Source organism: Oryctolagus cuniculus, chromosome 8 (genome assembly GCF_964237555.1).
Source record: "Oryctolagus cuniculus chromosome 8, mOryCun1.1, whole genome shotgun sequence".
Taxonomy (NCBI): Eukaryota; Metazoa; Chordata; class Mammalia; order Lagomorpha; family Leporidae; genus Oryctolagus; species Oryctolagus cuniculus.
Window position 1 is genome coordinate 88,102,037 of NC_091439.1, and position 13,764 is coordinate 88,115,800.

The following is a 13,764-nucleotide window of genomic DNA, read 5'->3' on the forward strand; positions in this document are numbered from 1 at the left end:
ATAGCTTCCATCCATTGATTCATTCCCCAAATGTTTACAACAGCTAGGGATGGACCAGGCTGAAGCCATGATCCAGGAACTCAATCCTGTTCTCCCACATGGATGGCCCAAATGAGATCCCAGTGGAAAGAATGGGGCCATCAAAGAAGGAGGTACCTTTCTCTGAAGGGAGGAGAGAACTTCCACTTTGACTATGACCCTGTCGGAATAAGATCGAAGTCGGCAAACTCAAAAGCCTTCCATAGCCTTGGCAACTCATGACTAGAGCCTAGGGAGATTACTGACGCCATACACAAGAGTGTCAAATTGTTAAGTCAACAACAGGAGTCACTGTGTACTTACTTCTCATGTGGGATCTGTCCTTAATATGTTGTCCAATGTGAAGTAATGCTATAACTAGTACTGAAACAGTATTTTACACTTTGTGTTTCTGTCTGGGTGCAAACTGATGAAATCTTTACTTAATATATACTAAATCAATCTTCTGTATATAAAGATAATTGAAAATGAATCTTGATGTGAATGGAATGGGAGAGGGAGCGGGAGATGGGAGGGATGTGAGTGGGAGGGAAATTATGGGGGGGGGCCATTGTAATCCATTAACTGTACTTTGAAAATTTATATTTACTAAATAAAAAATTTTAAAAAAGCAGGGAGCTGGATTGAAAGCATAGCAGCTGGGGCTCAAACCAGTGCTCTGATATGACATGTCTGCTGTGCCACAACCCCACCCCTATTTAAACACTCTCATCTTACTTGAAAGGCAAACCAGCATCAAGACAGACAGACAGACATATCTTCCCTTTGCTGGTTCACTCCCCAAATGCCTGCAAATGACAGCTGAGCCAGGTTGAAACCAGAGCTAGGAAATCCATTTGGGTCTACCACGTGGATGGCACTTAACCCATCAAATCCTGCCTCTGGGGATGCATTAACAAGAAACTGGATAGGAACTGGAGATTCCAGGACATGAATCAGCACTCTGGTATGGAATGCGGGCATCCCAAGAGGAGGTTTAACCCACTGCACCACAACTTCTGGCTCTGCTTATTTCTGAATATGACCCACTTCAGTCCTCATACATGCTAGATGTTGCTTTCCTAGATAAGAACTCTTACTAGTATTCGTAGAAAGTCTTTAATCTGTGTTTGTGCACTTCCTCAAAGTTCATTTTAAAATGCAGCTTTTTCAAGTTGATTTCTGGGAAGCTTTAGACGCTCCAGGGGTGTTGGTAAAATGCCAACTGCTAGCCTGCCCAGCTAATTGTGTTGGGAAAAGATTTGAAATATTTGTCTACCCTTGTGGGTCTCTTAATCTGTGTTCTCTGCCTTCTTCAACTGTCTTCCAGTTGAGCAAGAAGAGTAACTTCCCATTTGGGGTTCAAGTTGAAATGAATTCTCTTACTGAACAAAAATAAGGAATTCCAAGGCAGGTGTTTGGTCAAGCAATGAAGAGACCAGTTAAGACAACACATAGAATATTAGAGTGCCTAGGTTTAAGTTCTAGCTCTGCTCCCAATTCCAAACTCCTGCTGATGCTGACCCTGGAAGGAAGCAGTGATAGTTCAAGTAAGTGGGTCCCTGCTCTCCGCATGAAAGACCTGAGTTGCCTTCTGGCTCCCAGCTCCTGGGTTCTGCCTGGCCCTGCTCTGGCAATTGTGAGCATTTGAAAAAAGAACCAGAAGAAAGACATCCTTTCTGTGCGTCGGTCTATCTGTCTCTCTCCTCTCTCTGTCTCTCAAATAAACTAGTTTGAAAAAAAAAAAAAAAAAAAAGGTTGGGGCTGGCGCTGAGGCGTAGCTGGTAAAGCTGCCACCTGCAGTGCTGGCATCCCATATGGGAACCGGTTTGAGTCCCAGCTACTCCACTTCAGATCCAGCTCTCTGCTAGGGCCTGGGAAAGCAGCAGAAGGTGATCCATGTGCTTGGGCCCCTGCAACCATGTGGGAGACCTGGAAGAAGCCAGGAGGCTTCTGGCTTCAAATGGCCCCAGCTCCAGCCATTGCGGCCATTTGGGGAGCAAACCAGCATATGGAACATCATTCTCTCTCTGCCTCTGTCTCTGCCTCTCTGTAACTCTGACTTTCAAATAAATAAATCATAAAAAAAAAAAGGAACTCCAAGTATACCCAAAATACCCTTGTATTGAAGCATCTGGTTCAAGTCCTAGCTCCTCCACTTCTAATCCAGCTTCCTGCTGATAGGAATGGGAAGTAGCAGATGATGGCCCAAATACCTGGGCCTCTGTCACCCACGTGGGAAATCACAATAGAGTTCCTGATTCCTGAACTTCAGTCTGGCACAGCCCTGGCTGTTGCAGTCATTTGGGAAGTGAGCCGGCAAAGGGAAGATCTATCAATCCCATGCTCTCCCTCATGCTCCCTCTCCTGTGTGTGTGAGTGAAAGACAGACAGAAAGACAAACAGACTGTATTTCAAACAAATAAATCTTAAAAAAAAAAAAAGGTAGAAGGAGGGGTTAGCACTCTGGTATAGCAGGTAAAGTTGCTGCCTGTGATGCCAGCATCCCATCTGGGCACCAGTTTGATTCCTGGCTGTTCCACTTCCAATCTAGCTCTCTGGTATTGCCAAGGAAAGCAGCAGAATATGGTCCATGTGCTTGGGCCCCTTCACCCACATGGGAGACCCAGAAGAAGTTCCTGGTTCCTGGCTTCGGATTGACCCAACTCTGGCCATTGCAGCTATTTGGGGAGTGAAGTAGCAGATGGAAGATCCCTTTCTCTCTCTCTCTCTGCCTCTGCCTCACCCTCTCTGTAATTCTGATTTTCAAATAAATAATTTTAAAAAAAGGCAGAAAGAGGGGTGAGTGTTGTGGTACCAAAGGTTAAGCTGCCACTTGCAGTGTGAGCACCCCATGATCCCATATGGGAGTGCTAGCTTGTGTTCACACTGCAAGGCTTCTGATCCAGCTTCCTACTAATGTGCCCTTGTACTTGGGCCCCTGCCACCCACATGGAAGACCAGGGTGGAGTTGCTGGCTCCTGGCTTCAACCTGGGCTACTCTTGCCATTGTGGCCATTTAGGGAGTGAACCAGCAGATGGAAGATCTATTTTTCCCTCTCTATGCTACTCTGCCTTTCAAAGTACAAAGAAGCAAGTAAAATTAACTTTAGTAATTTATTTAACTCAATGAGTTTGAAATGTTAGCAGTTCCACATATAATCAATAAAAAAATTTGAGAAATTTTACTTTTTTAAGCATTTGAAGCACATTACAATTAGGACCACATTATAATTAGGACTAACTAAGGCTGGTATTATGGTGTAGCAGGTTAAGCCACAGCTTCCAATTCAAGTCCCAGCTGTTCCACTTCAAATCCAACTCCATGATAAAGCACCTGGGAAAGCAGTGAAAGAAGACCCAAGTACTTAGGTCCCTGCTACCCACATGGAAAACCCAGAAGAAGATTCTGGCTCCTGGTTTCAGCCTAGCCCAATCTGGCCATTATAGCCATTTGGGGGCAAACCAGAGGGTGAAAGATCTCTTTCTCTTTATCTCTCCCCCTCTTTCTATCACCCTGCATTTCAAATAAATAAGCTAAATCTTAAAAAAAAAAACTAACTTTGTTTCAAATGCCCAAGGACCCCATGTGATTGCTGTACTGCAATGTGCAATTTAATATTAATACTTGCTGGTTCTTATTGAACATGTGTGATGTGCCAGGCACTTTTCTAAGCAGTTTACTTCTTTTAATTCTACATTTTCACAACAACCCCTTTGAGGTTTGTGCTATAATTATTCTCATTTTACAAATATTGAACTGAGTTACTAAGAAGTTCAGTAACTTGCTCTGTTAATAGGGAATAAAGCTGGGATTCAGACCCCAAATACCTGGCTTCTGAGTTTAAGTTCCTAAGGACTGATACACAGATCACACACATATTTCAGTGTGGACACTCTGCTAATCACTTTATGTATAATGCCATGTTTAATTCTCATTTTGCAGATAAAGAAGCTGAGGCTCAGGAAGTTAGTTTCTTGCCTAAGGCCAAAGGCAGTGTTCAGTTCTGAGGCCACACACCTGACCATTGCACCTTCCACCCTCCTTACTCCCATCCCGAAACTCTGGTGTTTGTACATGTTTACACCCATGACTCAGTATTTTTGATGCTGATGTTTTAAATTCTAGAATGGCCAGATAACATCAGAGTGTGTGGGAGAAAGTAAATAACATGAAAGCACGTATAAACTATTTTTTGATCTTCAAAGCCAAGCATATAAATGACAAGCACCAACACAACACTAATTAGAGTTAGTTTTTTTAATCTCTTCTGCATGAAGAGGTCAAACTTGTTGGAAATATTTGTCTAAAATAGGAAATGCATGTCTAAAAAGCAGTGCACACCTGAGAAAAGTAACACAATCAACAGAGCAACTCTGAGGAAGGCTTTTTCTTTTTACCGACAAGTGCGCACAGCCCACAGAGGAGGCTCTAAGTCATTGGAAGGATGTGACACGCTTCCTCCTTTTGTACTGTGTGGCTTTGTTTTGTAGACACAGAAATGAACTTGACATTTTGTCGTTACATTCCTCTCAGCTCATGTCTTTCTTTTAGATTAGGTCAGTCTGAGGCTAGGTTCCTTGCCAAGTCCCAGCCTTATGAGTTAATATGCTCTTTATCTCCAAGCATCTTCTTTACTCTGTGTCAGGAAATGAGCCCGAGGTTTTTAGGAAAACTTGGGAATTATGTCTTCCTCATTTTGGTCTGGACTATATGGGGTTCAGATGCTCCAATATTCACCTGTGCATGGTAGCATCCTATCTTTGTCAAAACTACTTTAAGCCATCACCTGATTTTGCTGTTGCTGCTGCTGGGCTAGCATTTTTCTTCTTCCTGTAGTTAGTAAGTGTTAGAGGTGGAGTAGCAGTGAGGGGAATGGGAGGTTGGGGAGAAAAGAGACTCAGAGTAGAGGGACCTTTAATCATCGGGAAGTTAGAGGAGCAGGCCAGGCTTCCCCAGCATGGTCAACCCAGCAAGTTATGTCCCTGCTCAGTGCCTTTGTTTGCCCACCTGAAAAAGAGACAATGGGATTTTTTTGCACGTGATTCTCCGCTGCAGTTCCTCAGTGACATCTTGATAATTTATTCTAAATAACTGGATAATTGTTAGAGGTTGTGATTTAATGGACAAATAAAGGATGCTCTTTTGGCTCATCGGGGAGAGATGGCAGAGCTCCATGTCCTAGTAAGTAAAGCAGGTCAAAGGGAAATCCAGGGGTCCAACAAGAGGAAGTAATTAGCAGCCTGAGCTATCAACAAAAATAGACTGCATTTAGAAGGAGAATATATTTTTCCAAAGACCTCAGGAAAATAATAACAATTGGGCAAAGGTAAATGTGTAGAAAAACTACTTAATAAAATATATTTTAAACTGTGATAATCTAGGCCCTAAAACATGTATGGGTCACTTACCTTTCCTTAATTTGTACCATCATAAATGCTCTAGAATGTGTACCTCTTCAAGAAAAGACAAGAATGCATTACTGGCCTGAATCCTCCTTAGGGAGAGGAAGACACCCTGGTTCTCAACACTGCTATAGGGCAAGGCCACATGCCTTCCGTTGTTGACAGCGAGGATGGGGATTTTTGCAGTGGTACCACAACTCATCATCATGTGTACATCACACAGAACTGATTCAGGAAGTAGCGGCTGCACAGCAGGAGGCCTCCACTAACTGCAAGCCATGCACACTGAGATTCAGGTACACATGGGGCTTTTGGAGGACGTGCTGCCACCCCCAGGGAGGTGGTGTGCGGCTCTGAGGAGGAGCTGTTGCTGCTGAAGACAGTGAGAGCACTGGAAAAGCACAGGACCAGGATGAAAGGAAAAGCAACACTGAGTATGTCCCCCAGCACCCTGCTCTTACCCGGTGACCTCAAAGGATGAGGGTCAGATCATGGGCAGGGGAGGCAACAGAAAACTATGTCAAAGAGCCATTTCACAAAAGTTTCTTTTTTGTTTCAATATCTTTTTCTAAGATTTATTTTATTTATTTTCAAAGGCAGAATTACAGAGAGAGAGGGAAAGAGAAAGAGAGGGATCTTCCATCCAGCCCCAAGCTTCCCATGCAGGTGGCAGGGACCCAATCACTTGCATCATCTTCCATTGCCTTCCCAGGTCCTGGCCAGATGGCCCCTGTTCTATAGCTGTCACCTGGTTTCCTGGTTTCCATGGCAGTGCATCTCCACCTTGTTTTCTCTTTCTCCCTCTTCTCTCTCTCTCTCTCTCTCTCTCTCTCTCTCTCTCTCATTTATTTACTTGAAAAGCAGAATTGCAGACGCAGATTCAGAGATCTTCCATCTGCTAATTCACTCCAATCTGGCAGGCTAAAACCAAGAAGTCCAAGAAGTCTCCCATGTGGGTGCAAGGAACCCCAACTCCATCCAAGTCTTGGGCCACCATCTGATGCTGTACCAGGGATAGACAGTGGAGTAGCCAGGACTCAGACCAGCCTTCAATGGGATACTGGCATTGCAGACGGTAGCTTAACCCGCTAAGCCACAATACCATCTCTTATGCCTTGTTTCTTGTGACCTAGGTGTGGCTGTAGCTCACACACTTGAAGGTTCACATTTATTTCAACACCCTTGTAAGCAATGCCATTAACTCTGCCTACCTCTCTTTAAATAACCCTCCTTTGAAACTCTCCTGAGCTAAATTCCTTGAGTTTATCATCTGTTTCCTGCTGGGTCTCTGGCTATTACAATCTATTGCTAAATCAGACTTCAAAAGAAAAGGTGGGATAAACAAAGAGAAATGTTTATTTTGGCAAAAACACTTAACACTGTGCTAATAATAACAATAACCATAATCCAAAGGAAACAAAAGAAGTTAAACAGTTCTCAGCAGGTGCTCTCACAGTTGACCTTGGTGCTTAAAGAACCCCACCTCCCACTTATTTCCAAAGTAAAGTGCTATACCATCTTTGTTGTAACCCTTCCCCACATTTAGAAAGAATCTACTTACCCATGAGCAACATCTATTCCAACACAGTACCTATTCAATACTGGGGGGAAGTGGGCAACGTTGTCACGTAGTTTGATAAGCTGCCCCCTGAGATGCTATCATCCCATGCAGGTGCCAGTTCAAGCGTGTCTCTCTATAACTCTTTAAAAAAAAAAAAAAAAAAAAGAATGGCATGAGAACTCTCAACAGGATAGTTTATTTTGTCCATTAGTCCTCACTAGGAAGTGCAGAACAATCTCAAAAGCCATAGATACTATAGTCTGATCCTCCTCAGTGTGAGTTGCAAAAGTGCCCTTTTGTTGTTCAAACTGCCTAGCAGACAGCTGTCAGATCTCTCTCTCTCTCTCTCTCTCTCTCTCTCACACACACACACATACCACCCAGCATAAGGAGAAATATGACTTCTCAGAGATAGTATACAGTGTCAATGTTCTATTAGTTCACAAATATGTTTTTAATGTAAATGACAACTAATTAACCAAAAAATCTAGATCTCTGTCTTTTGAAAACAGCAGGAAGACCAAGCCCTATTGGGCACATATTTCTATATGGCCATGGTTCATTGGAGTTGAGTAGAAATTGCTTTTTTTATGATTTATTTATTTATTTGAGAGGCAGAGTTACAGACAGGGAGAGGGAAAGACAGAGAGAGAGGTCTTCCAATCACTGGTTCACTCCCCAAATGGCCACAACACCCAGAGCTGCACCAGGCTGAAGCCAGGAGCCAGGAGTTTCTTCCAGGTCTCCCACATGGGTGCAGGAGCCCAAGCACTTGGGCCATCTTCCATTGCTTTCCCAGGCTGTAAGCAGGGAGCTAGATATGAAGCTGGAGAAGCCAGGACTCCAACTGGCTTCTATATGGGATGCCAGTGCCTCAGGCAGAAGCTTAACCTACTACGCCACAGTGCTGGCCCCTGAAATTGCATCTTTTATAAAATTGTTTTAAAACGGTTTTAAATCTTTTATTTTCATTTAATTTGAATGGTAGAGAGAGAAGAGTGATCTTCAATCCACTGATTCGCACCCCAAATGCCCACAGCAGCCTGTTCATCAGGAATAGGCCTCTTTCTCTGGCTGGCTCAACCGAATTTGAAGACACGGGAGTGGAGTTTACAGGCACAAGTGACGGCAGACGTGAATAAATGAATGAACATCCAGAGAGGTATTAAAACTGGTTTAGATAATCTACCTTCCAGTAAATTAGTGTGAGCTTGCTCAATTCATGCTTTTTAAGTATGTTACTTACTAAGGATTTTTCCTTTTGAATCCCGTAATGTTTTGTCTGATTTGAGCTGGCTTTATAAGCTACAGAATGTGAGGTAGCACTGACTGAGACATTTCTTAGCCCCAGTCCAGAATTCATGTTTGAAACCTGTTGACAGCATCCCAATTCATTATATTCATTTCTATATTACATTTAAAAAGATAATGGAATATTTTACTTAATTTACTAAATCGGTATCACATGAAGATTGTAATGTTCTAAATAGAATATGCATTTCCAAAAAATAAAAAAAAAATCTTTATTTGAAAGTGCTGAACCTTTTAGGTTCATACTTTTACGTTCGTACTTAATCATGTTCTAGACACAACTGGCTTACAGATAATGACAAACAAAACATGGTCTGTTCTAATTGTAGTACACACCCTATTAACTCCCTTCCAAGTCATCAAGTAACCAAACTCATTGCTTTCCAGGGCCTTGGTAAACACGTTGACTGATTCCCATAGTGCCCAGAAAACTTGGCTGGTAATCTGTTCTCTCGTGGGCCTGCCATTTCTCCCACGAGTAGTTTTATACTTAAGAGTTCATTGTTTCCCCAAATCTGTTTATTCCTTTAATGAAATATGTGTACAAGAAAGGGGAAAAAAGGTTTTTGTTATATGAAAATAACTTGATGGCTTTGGAAAGACTTGATAATAGAAAAGTGCTAAGAAACAAATTTGTGGTAACAAGGCAACAGTAAAAATATGAGAAAAAAGAATTTTGGAAGAATTTTTCCTACAGATTACTCAAGAAGATCTTACTCGATTTTAACACAAGTACTGATATTGCACTTAATTATGTGCAAATAAAATGTCACAGGAGATAATGTACATTAACTTATTTTATGAAATAGATACTACTATTAATACTCTCATTTTACAGATAAGGGAATTAAATCCCAGAGAGGCTAGGTGAGATCCTTTATACATTTTTAAAAGATTCATTTTACTCATTTGAAAGGCAGAGACAGAGAAGGAAATCTTCTATCCACTGACTTACTCACAAAATAGCTGGAATGGCCCGGGATTGGGCCAGACCCTGAAACTCCATCTGGGTCTCCCACGTGGGTGGCAGAGGCCCAAGCACTTGGACCATCTTTTTCTGCCTTCCCAGGCACATTAGCAGGAAGGTGGATTGGAAGTGCAGCAGCCAGGACTCCAATAGGCACTCAAATGGGATACTGACATTGCAGGCAGTGGGTTAACCCACTATGCCTCAAAATTCTGTACCCAAGGAGAGAATTCAATATTAAAAACAAGAGATTAGTCTTTGTAACAAATGGTGCTAGGATAATTGAATACCTATATGCAGAAAAATGAACCTCAATACTTACTTTACATCTCCCATAAAATTAATTCAAAATATCATTGACCTAACTGTAAAACACAAAACTAAAATATTCTAGGAGAGAACATAGGAGAAAATCTAAGTGACTTTGGATCTGGAAAGGAGATTTTACATATAACACCAACAGTACGATTACTGAAAGAAAAAAGGATTGAATTAGACTTTATAAAAATTTTAAAGACTGCTCTGTGACAGACATGTGAAGTGAAAGAGATGACAAACCACATCCTGGAAGAAAATATTTGCAAGCCACATATCTGATAAAAAAAAAAAAAAAGCTTATATTCAAAATATGTAAAAAACAAAAACACTCCACTATCACTATTAATGTTTAAATCGGTATTTTTGTGTAAAAATTTTTGCTAAGTTTTTAATCATTAAAAACTAAGAGATCTAGAAGGACAAATTCTAGGCCAAAGAATATAAACTGCAAAAAGGATCTTAACTTTTGAGAAGCAATATTTTATTTTGTGATGAAATTAATTATTTTACTAAATCCAAATGAGGTAGAAGAGGAATAAAGTAAGGAAAAGAAGGTGCATAAGCAGATTCTTTTTTTTTTTTTTTAAGATTTATTTATTTATTTGAATGTCAGAGTTACACACGGAGAAAAGGAGAGGCAGAGAGAGAGAGAGGAAGAGGTCTTCCATACGCTGGTCCACTCTCCAATTGGCCGTAATGGCTGGAGCTGTGTTGATCTGAAGCCAGGAGCCAGGAGCTTCTTCCAGGTCTCCCACATGGGTGTAGGGGCCCAAGGACTTGGGCCATCTTCTACTGCTTTCCCAGGACATAGCAGAGAGCTGGATCAGAAGTAGAGCTGCTGGGACTCGAACCAGCACCCATATGGGATGCCGGCACTGCAGATGGCGGCTTTACCCGCTAGGCCACAGCGCTGGCCCCATCAGATTCTTTTTTTAAAAGATTTATTTATTTATTTATTTATTTATTTATAGAAAGGCAGAGTTACAGAAAGGGAGAGATAGGAAGAGAGAGATCTGCCATCTGCTGGTTCACTCCCCAAATGGTCACAACAGTCAGGGCTGGGCCAGACTGAAACCTGGAGTCTGGCACTCCATCTGGGTCTCCCACGTGGATACTTGGGCCATCTTCCACTACTTTCCCAGATGCATTAGCAGGAAGCTGAATTGGAAGTTTTTTGTTTTTTAATTTATCCATCAGGGCCAGGGCTGTGGCGTTTTGGGTAAGCCTTTTACCTGCTACGTCAGCATCTCATATGGATTCATGTCCCAGTAGCTCCTCTTCCAATTCAGCTCTCCACTATGGCCTGGAAAAGCAATAGAGGATGACCCAAGCAGTAGATGTCTCTCCATCTCTCTATCTCTAACTCTACCTCTCAAATAGAGAAGGAAAGATATTCTATCTGCTGGCTCACTCCCTAAGTGGCTACAATGGCCAGGGTTGGGCCTGGTCAATGCCAGGAGCCTGGAACTCTATGAGGGTCTCCCATGTGGGTACAGGGGCCCCAGTATTTTCACCATTTTTTGCAGCTTTCTCAAGTGCATTAGCAGGAAGCTGGATTGGAAATGGAGCAGCCAGGTCATGAACCAGTTCCCATATGGGATGCTGGTGCTATGAGTGGCAGCTTAACCTACTACACCATAAAGCTGCCTCTGAAGTATTTTTTTTTTTTGGTGCAAATAATAAGTATAGTTAATATAAATATATTTTGGTGCAAAATACTACTTAAACCAGGCATATAAGACATCTTGAAAAAGTTCATAGATGGGGCTGACACTGGCTCAGTGGGTTAAGGCCCTGGCCTGCAGTGTTGGCATCCCATGTGGGTGCCAGCTGCTCCATTTCAGATCCAGCTCCCTGTTAATGTGTCTGGGAAAGCAGTGGAGGATGGCCCAAGTCTTTGGGCTCCTGCAACCACATGGGAGACCCAGAAGAAGTTCCTGGCTCAGTTCTGGCTATTGAGGCTATTTGGGGAGTGACCAGCAAACAGAAGACTCCTCTCTCTCTCTCTCTCTCACTCTCTCTCTCTCTCTTTACTCTGCCTTTCAAATAAATAAATCTTTTTTAAAAATTTAAAAGTTCATGAGAAATACATTTTATGAAAAAAGTATACATGGATTTAAATATTTTACACCCAAATAAAGTCATCTTCTAATTCCATTTTCCACAAACTTTTTGAAGTACCTTTGTTTACTCATTTTATCCCATGACAATGCTATTAGGTGAGTACTATTATGTTATGCCCAAGTCACAGATAAGGAAATTGAGGCACAGATGGTTAAATATATATATATATATATATATATATATATACACATATCGAAAAAACAAATTCAGCCCAAAGTCACAAGGCTAGTAGGTAGAGGAAGCAGCAGTTAAACACCAGGTTTGGCTCCAGGCTATAGTTTCAATGATTATCTATACTGTCACTGAAAGCAACAAGCATTTGTCAGCTGTGTCCTGCTCAGACAGCGTTGTGTAAGACCTAACAAGAAAAATAAGAGAGTTTTGCTCAGAGGAGATTCTTTGTACTAAAGGAGAAACCAGCAACTAATTCACTATGGGAACAAATACGAGGGCATGACAATCCAGGATGGGTGACTCTCAGGTTTCAGGTGAGCGCTGAGATTTCATTAGCAGCTTGCAGCATGTGTAGGCGATAAGGATGTGAAAAATGCTGAGAGGAGGCTGAATTTTAGGGCAACTGTCCACTAACAGCAATGAAAGTAAATAAGCTTTGAAGAATTTCACATCAGCCTAATTTATTTTGGTTAGCCAGTTTTAGGCGGTTTGTTTTAGAAGGACTGGTTTTGCATGAAAGCCTTCTTGAGCACCTACTGATAGGGATGTGGGTTAACTGGCCTGGAGGGGCGGGTCAGAATCTCCCAGAGGGCTTGTGAAACACTCAGTAATAAGCCCTTCCCTGAGACTTTCCAATTCCGTAGGTCTGGGATGTGACCAGAGAATTGTCTACTTCTAACAAGTTCCCAAGTGGTGCCGACCCTGCCCGAAGGGGACCACGACGAAGAGAACTGCTGCCCTGGAGGAACCAGGCGCTGCCTGGCAAGTGAGGGGTACTCGGAGGACTTCGCTGTAATGGATGGAGCTTGTAAAGGACCGCCAGGGCGGAATGGAATTCTGGGTGGAGCAGCGCATTTACAAAAGCAGAGGCTGCCAGAGAGAGCGAGAGGCTTAGGACGTTAGGAAACTAAGATTCACAGGAGACTCAGCAGGAAAATCAGCCCTTGCCTGCTAGGCTAAGGTGCCTACTTATCAGTGCACTCCTTGGGACTGAAGGATTTTAATCAAGACAAGGGAGAAACGCTACTAATGTTATCACAAGGCTCCTTTGACACACATAAAATTTACTGATACTGCATTCTTCAAAAAATGAGAAAACTAGAATTTGATAGTGTAACTGTACCAAAAGCAGTTATTTCTAAATGATCTTTTCCCAGACAAAAGTCTGGACATGCACTGCATTTTTGGTAGAGAGGAACTTCTAGTATGACATTTTATATTAGGAACTTATGTCAAATTTATTTAATGCTGTAACATGATTTTTATAAAAGTATTTCATGGGGTAGGTATTTGAGGAAGAAGCTAAGAACTCCCTTGGGAGCCTGGCATCTCATATTGGAGTGCCTGTTTCTAATCCAGCTTCCTGCTAACATGTGGCCTGGGAGGCATCAGGTGATGTTCAAGTCCCTGAATCCCTATCACTCAGTTAGGAAACCAGATTGAGTTCTGGACTCCTAGCCTTAGCCTGGCCCCACACTGCTGTTGCAGGCATTTTGGAGAGTGAACCAGCAGACAGAAGATCTCTCTCTCAAATAAAATGAAAATAAGTACATTTTAAAAATAACTTCTCAGTTATTTCAATTTTTCTTTCATTTCTGCTTGTAACAAATTATCTGGGAAGAAAATAGAGTTGATTTTTCTAGGCAGATTTTGACATTTAAAATAATGCATAAGCCCAAGAGGTAGGAATTTTTCATTACTTAGGTTTGCTTACAGTAAATCAAATTGTTGGTTTGGATAATGTTACCCAGCAGAATATGTTCCATATTAAGAATCAAAAGAACATTGTAAATGGATATTAATAACATTTCAAATATATTTACATTTTAGTGGGGAATTAGAGAGTGCAATAGCAGTGTGCATTTATCAGTGATAATGAGGAGAC

The 13,764-nt window shown here is 41.9% G+C and overlaps 1 protein-coding gene across 1 annotated transcript in view; it reads right to left on the bottom strand.

Annotated features, from left to right (window-relative positions):
• Positions 1 to 13,764, bottom strand: part of MRPL1 (mitochondrial ribosomal protein L1) — a 152,461-nt gene that overhangs the window by 103,887 nt on the left and 34,810 nt on the right. Inside the window, exon 2 of the mRNA XM_070047985.1 lies at positions 6,986 to 7,126. The gene's annotated coding sequence lies outside the window, so the exon portion shown is untranslated. The remainder of the gene's footprint in view (positions 1 to 6,985; positions 7,127 to 13,764) is intronic.